This window comes from Erythrolamprus reginae, chromosome 2 (genome assembly GCF_031021105.1).
Source record: "Erythrolamprus reginae isolate rEryReg1 chromosome 2, rEryReg1.hap1, whole genome shotgun sequence".
Lineage (NCBI taxonomy): Eukaryota > Metazoa > Chordata > Lepidosauria > Squamata > Dipsadidae > Erythrolamprus > Erythrolamprus reginae.
Window position 1 is genome coordinate 273,591,745 of NC_091951.1, and position 13,887 is coordinate 273,605,631.

The following is a 13,887-nucleotide window of genomic DNA, read 5'->3' on the forward strand; positions in this document are numbered from 1 at the left end:
GACCTCCAAGTCCCTTCCAGCCCTGTTGTTATTATATTATGTAACTTTTTTCCTTCCAAAATGTTTTTTATTTCTTGCATCTTTCTTCCTCCCCTTCCAAAATCTTTCTTTTTTAAAAATTCCAAAAATTCTTAAAATATCTTTAGGAATGTTATCTTAATCTTAAAACCTGTTATCTTAATCTTCATTACAATATCATTATAATTTTCTTAATAATTGGGATTTCATATATTCTTTCAAAACAATTGCTTAAATCAAACTTCCATATGATAAATATTCAGATTTTCCATTTAAAACGTATTTCATAAGTTAAAATCATTATTACTATCTCAATAGATCAGTAAATAACAATTGGGGGTTACTCAATCATTAATTGTAAAATCTTTCTTCTACATGATATTTATCTTGCATAAGGAGAAACCACTCTTTAAAAAAGATAAATCTATTCATATTAATTATGTAGAACAAATTATTAATTACAAAATCCATACTATTATATTATCCTAACCTTTGTATTGTTTTAAACAAGTCAGCATTAACAATCCTCTTGGGTATGATAAGTATAGTTGGAAGAAAAAGTTTAATTACACAGAGTTATCCCCACTTTAAGCAACATTTTCTTACCAAATAACCTATCCGGTTAATCAAATTTAAATGGGTAACTTACATTTTACTTGTACATTTTATTTACTTGTAAAATATTGTTGCTGGCTTGATGAGAAGAAAAAGCCATGGTTCTTTCATTCTGAAAGTCTCTTCAACCCTCCCGCCCCTTCCCCCAGTGCTTCCTGTAGAGGAGGAGCTGTGATTGGTACAGCCTGCTGCCAATCAGATAGCTCTCTCAGTGCCTCCTTTCTATGTAGATGTGATTGGTTCAGCCTGCTACTAATCAGGCAGCTGAAGGGTAGCAAGAGCAAAAAGAAAAAAAACCCCACGTGTTGCCAGCCATGAGGTTTCTTTCCTCCCTGCCTTTCACATCGGAACTGTGGAGCTTTGGGACAGTTTTCAGGTCAGTGAAAGTCAGTGACTCTAGTATAAGTCAAGGTTGGATTTTTCAGCACATTTTTTGTGCTGAAAATATCGACTTATACTCGAGTATATACGGTGAGTTGTGTAGTCATTCCAGTTTTAATGAATAATAAAATCTCCAGCATTCCATGGACTGCATTGGATGCCAATTGGTTTCCGGATACAATTGAAAGTGTTGGTTATGACCTATAAAGCTCTACATGGCATCAGACCAATTTACTTTCAGGACCTCCTTCTGCCGCATGAGTCCCAGCGACTGGTCAGGTCCCACAGATTTGGCCTTCTCCAGGTACCGTCAACTAGATAATGTTGGTGGAGCCTAGGGGAAGAGCCTTCTCTGTGGTGACTCTGGCCCTCTGGAATCAGCTCCCTCCAGAGATTCACACCACCACCACCCTCCTTGCCTTCTGCAAGAGTCTTAAGACTCATCTATGCCGCCAGACTTGGGCTATTGGACTCTAGCCCCCCTGGCCAACAAATGTAATGTAGGTTTGTTGTGTGAATGGTAATGATTGATTTTAATATTATTGGGATTTTTAGACTAACTAGTTTTAATTTAATTGGATTAGGATGCTCACATTGTTTCTTTTATATGTTGTAAGCCGCCCGAGTCCTCGGAGAGGGGCAGCATATAAATCCAATAAACGAACAAACAGACAAAATCATCCTTTATTATTTCAACACACAGCTCCAAATAGTAAACCAACACAGTAGGGATGAGTTCTAACTTACCTTGCTACCAGTTCACCTCCTCCTGCACCATGCTGCGTGGATGTGGGTGTGCATGCATAGTGCAAAACAATCTGGGGGAAAAAGCCAAAAACAAGATGGCAACTGCATGCACAGTGCCGGAAACTCAGCTTCTGCACATGCTCAGAAGAAAAAACATAAAAATAACATAAAATAAAGCTGAAAACAAGATGGCAACTGCATGCACAGTGCCGGAAACTCAGCTTCTGCACATGCTCAGAAGAAAAAACATAAAAATAACATAAAATAAAGCTGAAAACAAGATGGCAACTGCATGCACAGTGCCGGAAACTCAGCTTCTGCACATGCTCAGAAGAAAAAACATAAAAATAACATAAAATAAAGCTGAAAACAAGATGGCAACTGCATGCACAGTGCCGGAAACTCAGCTTCTGCACATGCTCAGAAGAAAAAACATTAAAATAACATAAAATAAAGCTGAAAACAAGATGGCGACTGCATGTACAGTGCTGAAAACTGAGCTTCTGCGCATGCTCAGAAGAAATAAAAAATAAATCCAGAAAAAAATATTTAAAAGATGGCAGGGCCAACAAGATGTCATCAAGACGTCACCAGCGGGTCACTACTAGTTTGGGCAAACTGGGACACACTGGGACAAACCCACCCCTGCAACACAGCATATTTAGATAATACAGTAATCCTAACAAAAGAAAGTAGAATCACTAAATATAATCTGCTTATTTAAATTGAAAAATAAATAAAAACATTCAAAACATTGCTAATATCAATTCCGATACAATGAGTCCAAACATATTTATACAGCCAGGAACAATTATTTTCACTTAAAGGTAGCCATTGTTGGAATCTTATGTGTTTACCATAACATATTAGGTAGTCCTCACCTTGTAGTGAGTGATTCATTCTCTTATTAAGGATGCAATGAGAATAATGCTTCATTAAAACATGTTTTTACAATAACCTCAACTAATTATGGACTGAGAAGCAGTAATTATATTAATTAATTTTACCTGGAGACCAAGTTTGATATTTTTAAATAGAATAGAATAGAATAGAATTTTATTGGCCAAGTGTGATTGGACACACAAGGAATTTGTCTTGATGCATATGCTCTCAGCGTACATAAAATAAAATATACATTTGTCAAGAATCATGTGGTACGACACTTAATGATTGTCATAGGGGTCAAATAAGCAATAAAGAAGCTATACTAATAAAAATCTTAGGATATAAGCAACAAGTTACAGTCATATAGTCAACATGGGAGGAAATGGGTGATAGGAATGATGAGAAAAACTAGTAGAATAGAAGTGCAGATTTAGTAGAAAGTCTGACAGTGTTGAGGGAATTATTTGTTTAGTAGAGTGATGGCGTTCGGAAAAAAACTGTTCTTGTGTCTAGTTGTCTTGGTGTGCAGTGCTCTGTAGCCCATATTCTTTTAAATTGTGTATTATTAAATGTAAATGGTCAGCTAGTTAAAGGTCTGTACTGGGGACAAAATTCTTCTGTGTCTAACTGCACTGGGCCAAATAAAGTACCAGTATTCTATTCTACTCTATTCTCAAAGGTGTTTTTCCAAAAGGCAATTGGATTTTCTTGGGTTTTTTCCCCCTTGAAACCATTTCACTTGGAGGAAAAGCTTTTTCAGAACTGCTAGATCAGATCTTTCTGTTCTGTCCCAGCGATGAGCCCCCCAAGAAGTAGGCCACCACACGATTTAAGCATGTAATTCTAATATTTTAGGAGCAGGGAGATTTGGATTTAGAAATCTACCAACAAAGCAAGAAATACGTCTGTTTGGTGCCAGCTGCTAATTAGAGTCCAAAACAGCAACCAAAACCCACAAATATTTTATTTGATCATACAGCTCTCATTACCTGATGCACTCTGAGTTGGCAGGAAGCCTGGAGATAATGAGCCCAACTCCCCAGTTTGTAATTCATCATTGAAATAATAATATTCCAAGAGAGAAATCCAAACGGACATCTGGAACATAATGAAAGTGGACTTCCACTTTGAAGCGTCCTATGGCTCAACCTTAAATAGCCTAAGAGTGTGGGCAATTTTTCTAGATATCTATTCATGCAGAGACCGCCTCTTGCTTAGCCACTCGTGCCTTCTGGCAACTTTGCATACCCTAGCATCACGAAGAGACTCCTCCTCTTCTCCTGAATCACTCATGTGCATCTTGGGAGGTACAGAAGGCCCTGATTGGCTCTGGCACCACATCCTCTCCAACCTCCTCACTATCAGATTCGGGTGTCAGATACAAAGGCTAAGGTAACAGGCCACAACCGTCTCTCGATCCTTGGGATCCATGACCAACTGCGGGGGACACGGATGGGCCACAACACATTCATTTCCATCTTCCTAGCTGAAGACAGTGCAAAAAACATCAGCGTCATTCTGCTCTTAAATAAGTTGTGGATTCTTTCTTTTGAAATTCTTTCTTCTTCTTCTGCCAACTACAGTTGCCTGATGGGAATTGAAAGGCAACAAAAAAGATAATTCAGTGGTTTGCTGATAAGCACACAAGAAACCCTATGCAGAGACTCTAGACCACAAATGAATTCTGCATATATAATTTTTGGGGGCACAGAAAGATGCAGGAAGAACTCAAGCCAGCTGTTTTGCCTTTCTTAGGCAAGTGACGTCAATAGGACACAAGGCTGGGGATTTTCCTGTTTTAATCTTCCCAGATTGTTCCATTGTACCTACTGCCAATTTGAAACCATATGGAGATTCCAAAGAGAATATACAAAAACCAAAGAAATATATTCAGCTTGCTTAAAGGGCCAAATATACTTTAGCATTAATATTTGGCACTGAGGAGCATAACGGTTGGAAAAAAGACTCGCCAGCTGCCAATGCAAGCCAGAAAATAAAAATTAAACAAGATGTATTGAAGGTTGAGAAAAACAGTGTGACTCTAACAGGTTTGGGGAGCTCCCCCACCCCTCCTGAATAAGATCCACAATAAATCTAAATCTAGATTTAGCTAGACAATAAATCTAGTCAGTGCAAGGGGTATTCGACTGTGGCAACTTTAAAACTTGTGGACTTCAACTCCCAGAATGGAACCCACATCACATTTCAGACATAAACACTCTGGAAAATGTCCAGAGATACTTTACTAGAAATGCCCTCCACTCCTCCACTTGCGACAGAATGCCCCACTTACAATACTAGGTTTAGAAAGCTTAGAACTATGTCACTTTAAACACAACCTAAACATAGCCCATAAAATCATCTGCTACAGCGTCCTTCCTGTGAATGACTACTTCAGCTTCAACCACAACAGCCATATATTACAGTGATCCCTCGATTTTCGCGATCTTGTTCTTTGCGAAACGCTATATCGCGATTTTTCCCACCCGATGACGTCATTCTCTTCCTTCCTTTCTCATCTTTCTTTCTCTCTCTCTTTCTCTATCTTGCTTCTTCCTCTCTCACACTCTCTTCCTCCCTCTCTCATCTCTTTCTTTCCTTCTCTCTCTTTCTCTATCTCTCCCCCTCTTGCTGGCGGGCGGGCGGGCGGCGGGCGGGCAGGTGAGCGGTGGCATCAGCGAGGAAGACCCAGGGAAGGTTCCTTCGGCCGCCCAGCAGCTGATCTGCTCGGCAGCGCAGCGAGGAGCCGAATCGGGGTTTCCCCTTTGCGTGGGCGACGGGGAAACCCCGATCTTCGTCTGCTCGCTGCTGCTGCGCTGCCGAGCAGATCAGCTGAACCTTCCCTGGGTCTTCCCCACCGCCCACGCAAACTCCACCATCTGCGCATGCGCGGCCATGAAAAAAAGGGCGCGCATGCGCAGATGGTGTTTTTACTTCCGCAACCCGACATCGCGAAAAATCGATTATCGCGAGGGGTCTTGGAACGGAACCCTCGCGATAATCGAGGGATCACTGTAATGCTAAAGTATATTTGGCCCTTTAAGCAAGCTGAATATATTTCTTTGGTTTTTGTGTATTCACTTTGGAATCTCCATATGAGCACACAACAGATACAAACTTAAAGTAAACCACTCCAAAGTTGATGCATGGAACTCACTACCTGACTCTGTAGGATCATCCCCCAATCCCTCAAAACTTTACTCTTAAGACTATCCACTGTTGAACTCTCCTGATTCCTAAGAGGTCAGTAAGGGACATGCATCAGTGCACTAGCGTACCTTCCATTCCCTGTCCTAATGTTTCTCTCTTACTAGTATCATGTATATAAACATATTGGTGGTATATTATTGTATACCACCAATACGTACTTGACAAAACAAACAAACAAATAAATGAATGAAATAAGAATTCCCCAGACAGCAGGGTAATTCCACTGTAACCACTAAGCCAGGATGGCACTGTAGTTTGAGTACAGCACTGCAGGCTACATCAGTAGTTGTAGTTGTAGTTCAGCAGTTCAAATCTCACCACCAGCTCAAGGTTCACTCAGCCTTCCATCCTTATGACTTGGGTAAAATGAGGACCCAGATTGTTGGGGGCAATATATGCTGATTCTGTAAACTGCTTAGAGGGGGGCTATAAAGCACTATAAAGCAGTATATAAGTCTAAATACTATTGCTAAATGCTATTTTGGATGTTGAAGTCCATAGGTCTTAAAGTTGCCATGGCTGGACATCCTTGATCTAGTGCTTTAGCTAGAAGAAGACAGAAAATTATTCCACTTCTAACCAGTTACTTCACACACACAAAATTAGTTCAATTATTCTCTGAGTTGCATAACAAGGCAGATTTGGGATGTCATGAAAGGGCAGAGAATTGATACAGACTGTATTTCCTTTGCCAGGATGGACATAAATTGAATTTTTTTCCTCCTGTGTGCCACAATAGCTTGGCTGGTTTTGGGTACTCTTCAGCTTGATTTAGATGAATGGGAAAAGAAGCAATGTTTGTACACCTGCTTCAGGCAGCCAAATGTCTGGAGCGAATGCTGTTACCTAAAATCATCCACAAAATGTAGAAGAAAATCAGTAGCAATTATCCAGGGATGGCTGATCCTAATGCTTAATCTGTCTCCCAAAATGCGCAGGTACCTTTTAGTAGCTCCCATCTGTTAAACATTTTGTAACAACAATTTTATCTGGAAATTAATTCCCCAGAGTAAGAAACTACAGAAATGGAAAATCTCTTCCTTAAAAGTTATTTGCGATGCCTGTTGTAAACCGTCTTCTAAACCAGACATCTTTTCACTGGTAGCCATAGAAACAGCTCTTTGCATTTCTTTACCCTGAACTTCTGCAAGGAAGTGTTAATTTGGTTGAGCTAGAGGTTATTTCAAGGCCCTGCTTCATTACAGTTCCAAATTACAGGCATGCATTAACTCTAATGATTAAAGTGACCTTTTCTGAAAAATGCTTGAAGTTAATCAGACAGAATGATGGGTGGTCCTTTGTTGAAACTCTTTGTCTTCTGGGAACTCTGTTTAGGCATCAGCCTCCATCGGACAAATGCCCAGATCAACCTCAATAAAGCCATCTTTGTAGCAAGCACCAGGCAGGACTGTACGTATCACGCAGCCCCAGCTGGAAGAGTTCCCTAAATCTGCTGAGTTAAGAAACACAAAACCTCTTCCACTCTGTTGCCATATTAGCTGAAATTGGCAATTGCACGTGGTCAGCCGAAGTCCGTGACCAAGGAAACCTATCTTGCACATATGAAACAATTGTGAACATTTGAGGACAGCAGAGAGAAGATGGGTATGAATTCGCGAGAAGACCTTGTTCCTGTGGCTGGTCATGACCATCATCGTCAGAAACCCTATTGATCAGCTATATCAGTTACAGACTTAATGGATGCCCTCTAGGTGTTAGGAACTTTGATTCCCATGAGCCTTGACTAGTGTAGGTTAGGAGTGGTCCACGACCAGGTAAATTAGTGACAGAAGATGAACCGGGCCCATCTTGGTATCCTAGGCCAGCGTTTTTGCCAGCTGAATCAGAGAGTGAGAGTGAAAGAGAACTGGAATCTGAGGAACCTCCAGAGACTATAGAAATGCCCAAGGATGATAATGTCTGACTCAGAGGGGGAGGACATTGAGGCTCAGGAGCCCCTATTTAATGCCCATTTCAGAAGGTTTAGAAGCAGATAGGAACAGCTTTATGGGAAGTTTTAGAAAGTCTATGAAAGAAGTCTAGTCAGTTATAGCTCTGGGGAACAGTGACCATGCTCAAACAGTATAAAAGGAAAATTTCTGGGGAAGAGTCATAATGGTGGCAGTGCTAGATCCGGAGTTCCAGAAATGCTTCGCTGGCAAACTGCTGCTTTCCCTGTAACATCATCGCATAGAGATGTAGCTGTTTGTGAAGCTCCGAAGATTAATAGGTTATGTATTGACAAAACATGTAATCACTGTGGAATGTTCTAATTAGACTGGGATCCAGGCCCACAGCCGGCTCCTTTATCTTTTGACTCTTGACTGGGAATATTGCCAGCCGAAATTACAAAAAGGACCTTGCTTTGTAACTTCTGTTTCTAAAATACAATTTTGTTCTGGTTTGAACTTTTTGCAGTGGAAGGTTATTTGTTCCGATCAGTTCAGGCCCAAAGCAGAACAGCGTAGTTAGTGCTAAGAGGTTGCAGAAGTTACAGTCAGAGGTGGGCTTTAAATAATTTTAGCAAGGGGCTCTCTGCCAGGTAGCTGGGTGGGTGTGGCCATGGCCTAGTCAGCCTCCTGCACCATGGCAGAGGGATGTGTTTTTTTCCCCTCCCTAGGCTCCGGAGGCTTTCCTCAACCCTCCAGGAGGGTGAAAACAGCCTCCTCAGATTCCAGAGGCCAGAAGCAAGTCCATTTCCAGCCTTCCCAAACTAACGGTAGGCCCGTTTTTCGCCCTCACTGATCTTCCAGACCAGGGGGCAATTCCAATTCTTGCTGCTTCCGGTGTGCTGCATACCCAACTTTGCTTCTCCTGTGTGTGTGCGTGCATGCCCCAGCGTGTTTTTCCCTCTGCGCATGCACAGGAAGCAAAATCTTGCGAGGGGATGCACACATCTGTGAGATTTCAATGCAGAAGCAAAACATAGCTGAAATCTCATGTGAACACGCATCCCCTCACAAGATTTTGCTTCCTGCACATGCGCAGAAGCAAAACCATGCTGGGACACATGCACATAGAAGCTGCACATTGCAACTTTCACTACCGGTGCTCCGTCCTCATCCGTACTGGTAGCAACCCAATACTGCTCCGCGAGTGCCCTGCACTTACCTGCATCCAAAATGGGCTGCGAGGGGACTTCTGGGAGAGGGTGAGCGGGGTGGGGCCAACCAGGAATGGGATTTAGGGGCTCTCCAAATTGCATAGACTCTTTGCTAGAGGTTGTCCTGAACCTGTGATCCCCCAGCAGCCCACTCCTATTTACTGTATAGTCCAAAACAGATGTTGGTCTTGCAATAGAAAAAACTTGTGGTGCTTCCCAGTTTCTGGAATGTTTCTGTCCCTCCCAATCTGACCAGAATACAAAGGAACATCAACTTTGATAACAGTAGGGATTGTCCTTTAAGAGGGGAACTTTTTAAGATTTGCTTTTAAAACAGCTGACTCCAAACTCAATTGCAGAAAATACTTCAGCAACAGAGTGGTCAATGCTTAGAATATACCAGCTGACTCTGTGGTTTCATCCCCAAATTCCCAAAATTTTAACCTTACACTTGTCTACTATTGATCTCACCCAGTGATGGGCTCCTACGAGAACGGTCAGGAACGCAGGTAGCAAACTTTGGAGCTCCGCCCCAGAGCACCCAATTTGCACTGAAAGATGTTGAAACAAAATGCATAAGCCACGTCCACGGTGTGGAAGTAAAAAATTTTGGTAGCCCATCACTTATCTCACCCCATTCCTAACAGGTGTGTAAGGGGCGTGCATAAGCACACCATTGTGCCTCCCATCCCTGTCCTAATGTACCCTTTTATTTTTGCTCATATTCATTTCATGATTCAAATCATGTTTATATTTATTTGTACTATTTAATACGTGTTTGACTAAATAAATAAATAAGTGCTATTGCATATTGATCTTCCAATGTTGAGATGTTAAACTTATAGCAAGCAGGGTAGGAAAAGGTTAGATAACCTTTTATATAAGATTATATAAAACAGAGGAAGGAAACTAATAATGGGCTGATGTTTCTGCTGTCAGACCATTTCCCCTTGGAAGAAATTATCTCTTTTCCACCCTGGCTGGGCGACTTAAGGAATTTTTCAGATACACAAAATCAGCTGGAAAGGGTTTTTCTTCGGTGCAGAGGCTGATTACTTGCTTCTTCTGTGATGGAGTCTCCTTACAACTCCGTAGGGGGAAATAATAGCATCTGGTTATCTTACCAGGACAACTAGATTATAGGGTTCTGTTGTCTGCATCCTGACAGAAAATGTTCAGCTTTTTGTAGCTTTTCTGCATTCTGAGAATGTTGACCTTTGGGTTTACATCCATTCTTATTACATAAAAATGCTATCATCGCTCCATCTGTCTGTCGATATACTGAACATGCTTGGAAAAGAGCCACGATTGTTCTCCGGATGATCTTTAAACTGTTTTAGATTCAGGCTTGTAGGAACTGCAACTCAGCTATCTGATCATAAGTTTAAATGATGTTTCCAACACTGCATAAAAAGAAAGGCAAAGGCCCATTATGGTGGATTTGGTTTGCATTTTGCATGTCTTGTGAATCCAACCATTTAAAAAAAATCATGTTCATGTAAATTATTATTTTTATGGTTTAGGATAGAGGCAGTTCAGACTCATTTAGTCAACTGCAGTTAAATAAACAGGGCTTAAAGCAGTGGTTCTCAACCTTTCTAATGCTGCATCCCCTTAATACAGTTCTCATGTCGGGGTGACCCCCAACCATAAGTCTAGCGCCAATTCTCCCAGCAGAGCTTTAAGCTGATTGGCCGGAAGGTCAGAGGGACACCCCCACTTTAAATGCCTGATTGGTCGGATTGTAAAAATATATTCCAAGGCGCCAGAATTGAAGCTTTAGTTCACCATGGGAAATTTGTCTTTTCCCATGGTCTTAGGTGACCCCTGTGAAACGGTCGTCCAACCCCATGTTGAGAACCACTGGCTTAAAGGATGAATGATCAAGACAAAGCATGGAACTTGAATGCTGTCTTGTGGTAGATGAACAGGAGAGGGGGAATTTCTATTGGGCAGCCTGGATAATTGATAAGTTTTGATAGCAATTATTGTCCCTGAATATTTCTTTCCGAAATCTTTATTTTGCACAGAATAGAATGAAGAGTTAGTAGAAAGTTCACACCAGAGGTGAGTTTCAGCAGACTTTGGAGAATTGGTAGCAGAAATTTTGGGTAGTTTGGAAAACCAGTAGCAGAAATTTTGAATAGTTCAGAGAACCAGTAAATACCACCTCTGACTGTCCCTGCCCCCATCTATTCTCTTTCTCCTGAGTCCCAGCCGATAGGGAGCAAATGGGGATTTTGCCGTATCCTTCCCCTGGAGTGGGGTGAGAATGGAGATTCTACAGTATCCTTCCCCTGCCACGCCCACCAAGCCACACCATACCCATCAAACCACGCCTACAGAACCAGCAGTAAAAAAATTTGAAACCCATCACTGTTTCACACATAACACGAAGTCATATTGTGCCGTTTGGGATTTGGATTATGATTTCTTTTGTACAGGTTCTGAAGTTAGCCATTTATTGTTATTTTTAGTTTATTTAACCATGGTTATGGTTTAAAAAAATCCTGCTACATGGATAGGACAAATCCAGAAATACTAATTTAGTAGTAATTGTTTCTCCTTGCCACATCTTTCTTGTATGGGCATATTTACTAAAGTTTGGTTGTAGCCAATTCCGATTTGTATGTTACAATAATCCCTAAGACAAATGTGTCCAATTTAGCAACTTTTTAAAGACTTGTGGACTCTGAGAATGGACTTGTTCTCACGCTGTCTGGAAAGTTCTGGGAGTTGAAGTCCGTAAGTACAACAATGTTGGATTCCAATGTTGGTCACCGGTAGCCTAAGGGGAATTCAGGAATATACTTGGAGTTTGATTACCACAGTTGGTGGAAGGAGAACAAAGATCATGACATGTTAATATTTGGGAACTAGACTTGAATTTTTAACAGTACAAGAGGTGAATCAGTGATATTAGAAATAAGGTCATAGAATATACTTACTAAATTTCATTGATCTCAGTATTTCTAATCCAAGCTATGGTGACATATTTTTTAAATAGTTTTATTGAAGATTTTTTAATGCCAAAAATTGCAAATATTAAAAAGAAAGGCAGGGATTAATATGTGAATAACTAAGAAAGGGAAAAATGAAAAAAGGTTATAAAGATGTAGCTTTTGACAGTGGTTATAAATGCATTTATATTTTACCTTCTGTTTCTCTAAGTTCATTTGGTAATTTCCTTCATTCCATAAGCAACTCTTTCTAATCCTCAAACTCATAAATCATTAGTTCATTTTTCTATTTTTTCCCCCAGCAAAAAGTCCATAAGGGCAGGGTGGGTTGCTGCCTGGACCGCAGGGAGGGGGGGAACACATTGGAGTAGTGAAAATGGAGCTCCACCCCAGAGCACCCAATTTGCACTGAAAGATGTTGAAAGAAAATGCAGGGCATCCTGCATAAGCCACGCCCACAGTGTAGTAGCAAAAATTTTGGTAGCCCTTCACTGCATAAGAGGTTTCCAGGCACTGATAAATGTAGTTGCAAACCAAACAAATTAATTTTGTCTGACATATTTCCAAGAGTCAGAATGATTTTGATCTTCAGATTGGTTTGTGCCTTGAAAGCCCCCCTCCTGCCTTTTTAACTTTAATTAATCCATCCTTGTTTTAAATGCTTCATTTTACTGAAATATAATTTTATATAGTTTTTACGTTTTGAATTGTACATTGCCCAGAATTGCCTTGAGTTAGGAGATCTCTAAATTTATTAAACAAATGCATCTAGCGTAGCTTCAACAACCACCCCGGTATGCACAATACCAGGGATCCCCAAACTTGGCAACTTTAAGACTTGTGGACTTCAAGTCCCAGAATTCTAGCTGGCTGGAGAATTCTGGGAATTGAAATCCACAAATCTTAAAGTTGCCAAGTTTGGGGTCCTCTGTACAATGCTATAAACTGATAGTTTAATTCCAGAGTTTTTGTTCCATTTGTTCTGACCCTTCATCCTGTTTGAGATTTTGCAACTCATCAAAGTAGTAAACTGGAGGCAGGGAATATGGCCCTATTATCACTAACGGAGGCAAAATAACACGCTGTCCCTCTCATTTTTATTGTACAATTCCTCATCAAAGGTGAAGGCCACTCATTCTAAAGAGAATGGCTATGTTATGCAGGCTTTGGGCAAATTGCTCATGTCTGAATCATCTTCAATTCAATCTATATAAGCTTTTCACGAGGAGCACCTGTGGCAGATTTCTGATACAGCATTGGGAACAGTGGGTCTTCTTCAAAGCTGAGAACTGTCTCTGGCTCTTTTGCTAGAGGGCATTTTTTGAGTTAAATGTGTTTTGGCATTTGCTCCCGCTGGCAGAGTAGAAACTCCATTCAACCCTTTATTTTATTTTCATCCAGTGAGCAATTTATGTGTCACATATTGCCATAATCAGCGAAGACTCATCAACTTGAATTTTTATATATTCTGATTGCAGAGTACTTGGTTCTAACTTGCCACAAACTTTTCAGCCTAAAAGTAAAGCTATAGTAATAATAATAACAATAATAACAATAATAATAATAATTATTATTATTATTTATTAGATTTGTATGCCACCCCTCTCCGAAGACTTACTCCAAGACATCAGTCGGTAATGCCCAAAGTTGTAAATGAATAACCTTTCCATATTTACTATAAATGGATAATCTCTAAATTTATTGGACTACAATCCAAAACCCAGCATAACTGGGACCTATTCAACTTTGCACCCCTTGTCCAAAAAAGGAATGTTTGGCAGGAAATGTGCTATAAAAATGCCACACACCTCCCAGACACCAATTAGATCACAGAATTGGCCTCCTCTGGGTCCCGTCGACTAAGCAATGCTGGGCTGGTGGGCCCGGGGGGGGGGGGGGGGGCTTCTCTTTGGTTGCCCCGGCCCTATGGAACCAACTGCCTCCCAATGTCCATACTATTCCCACCCT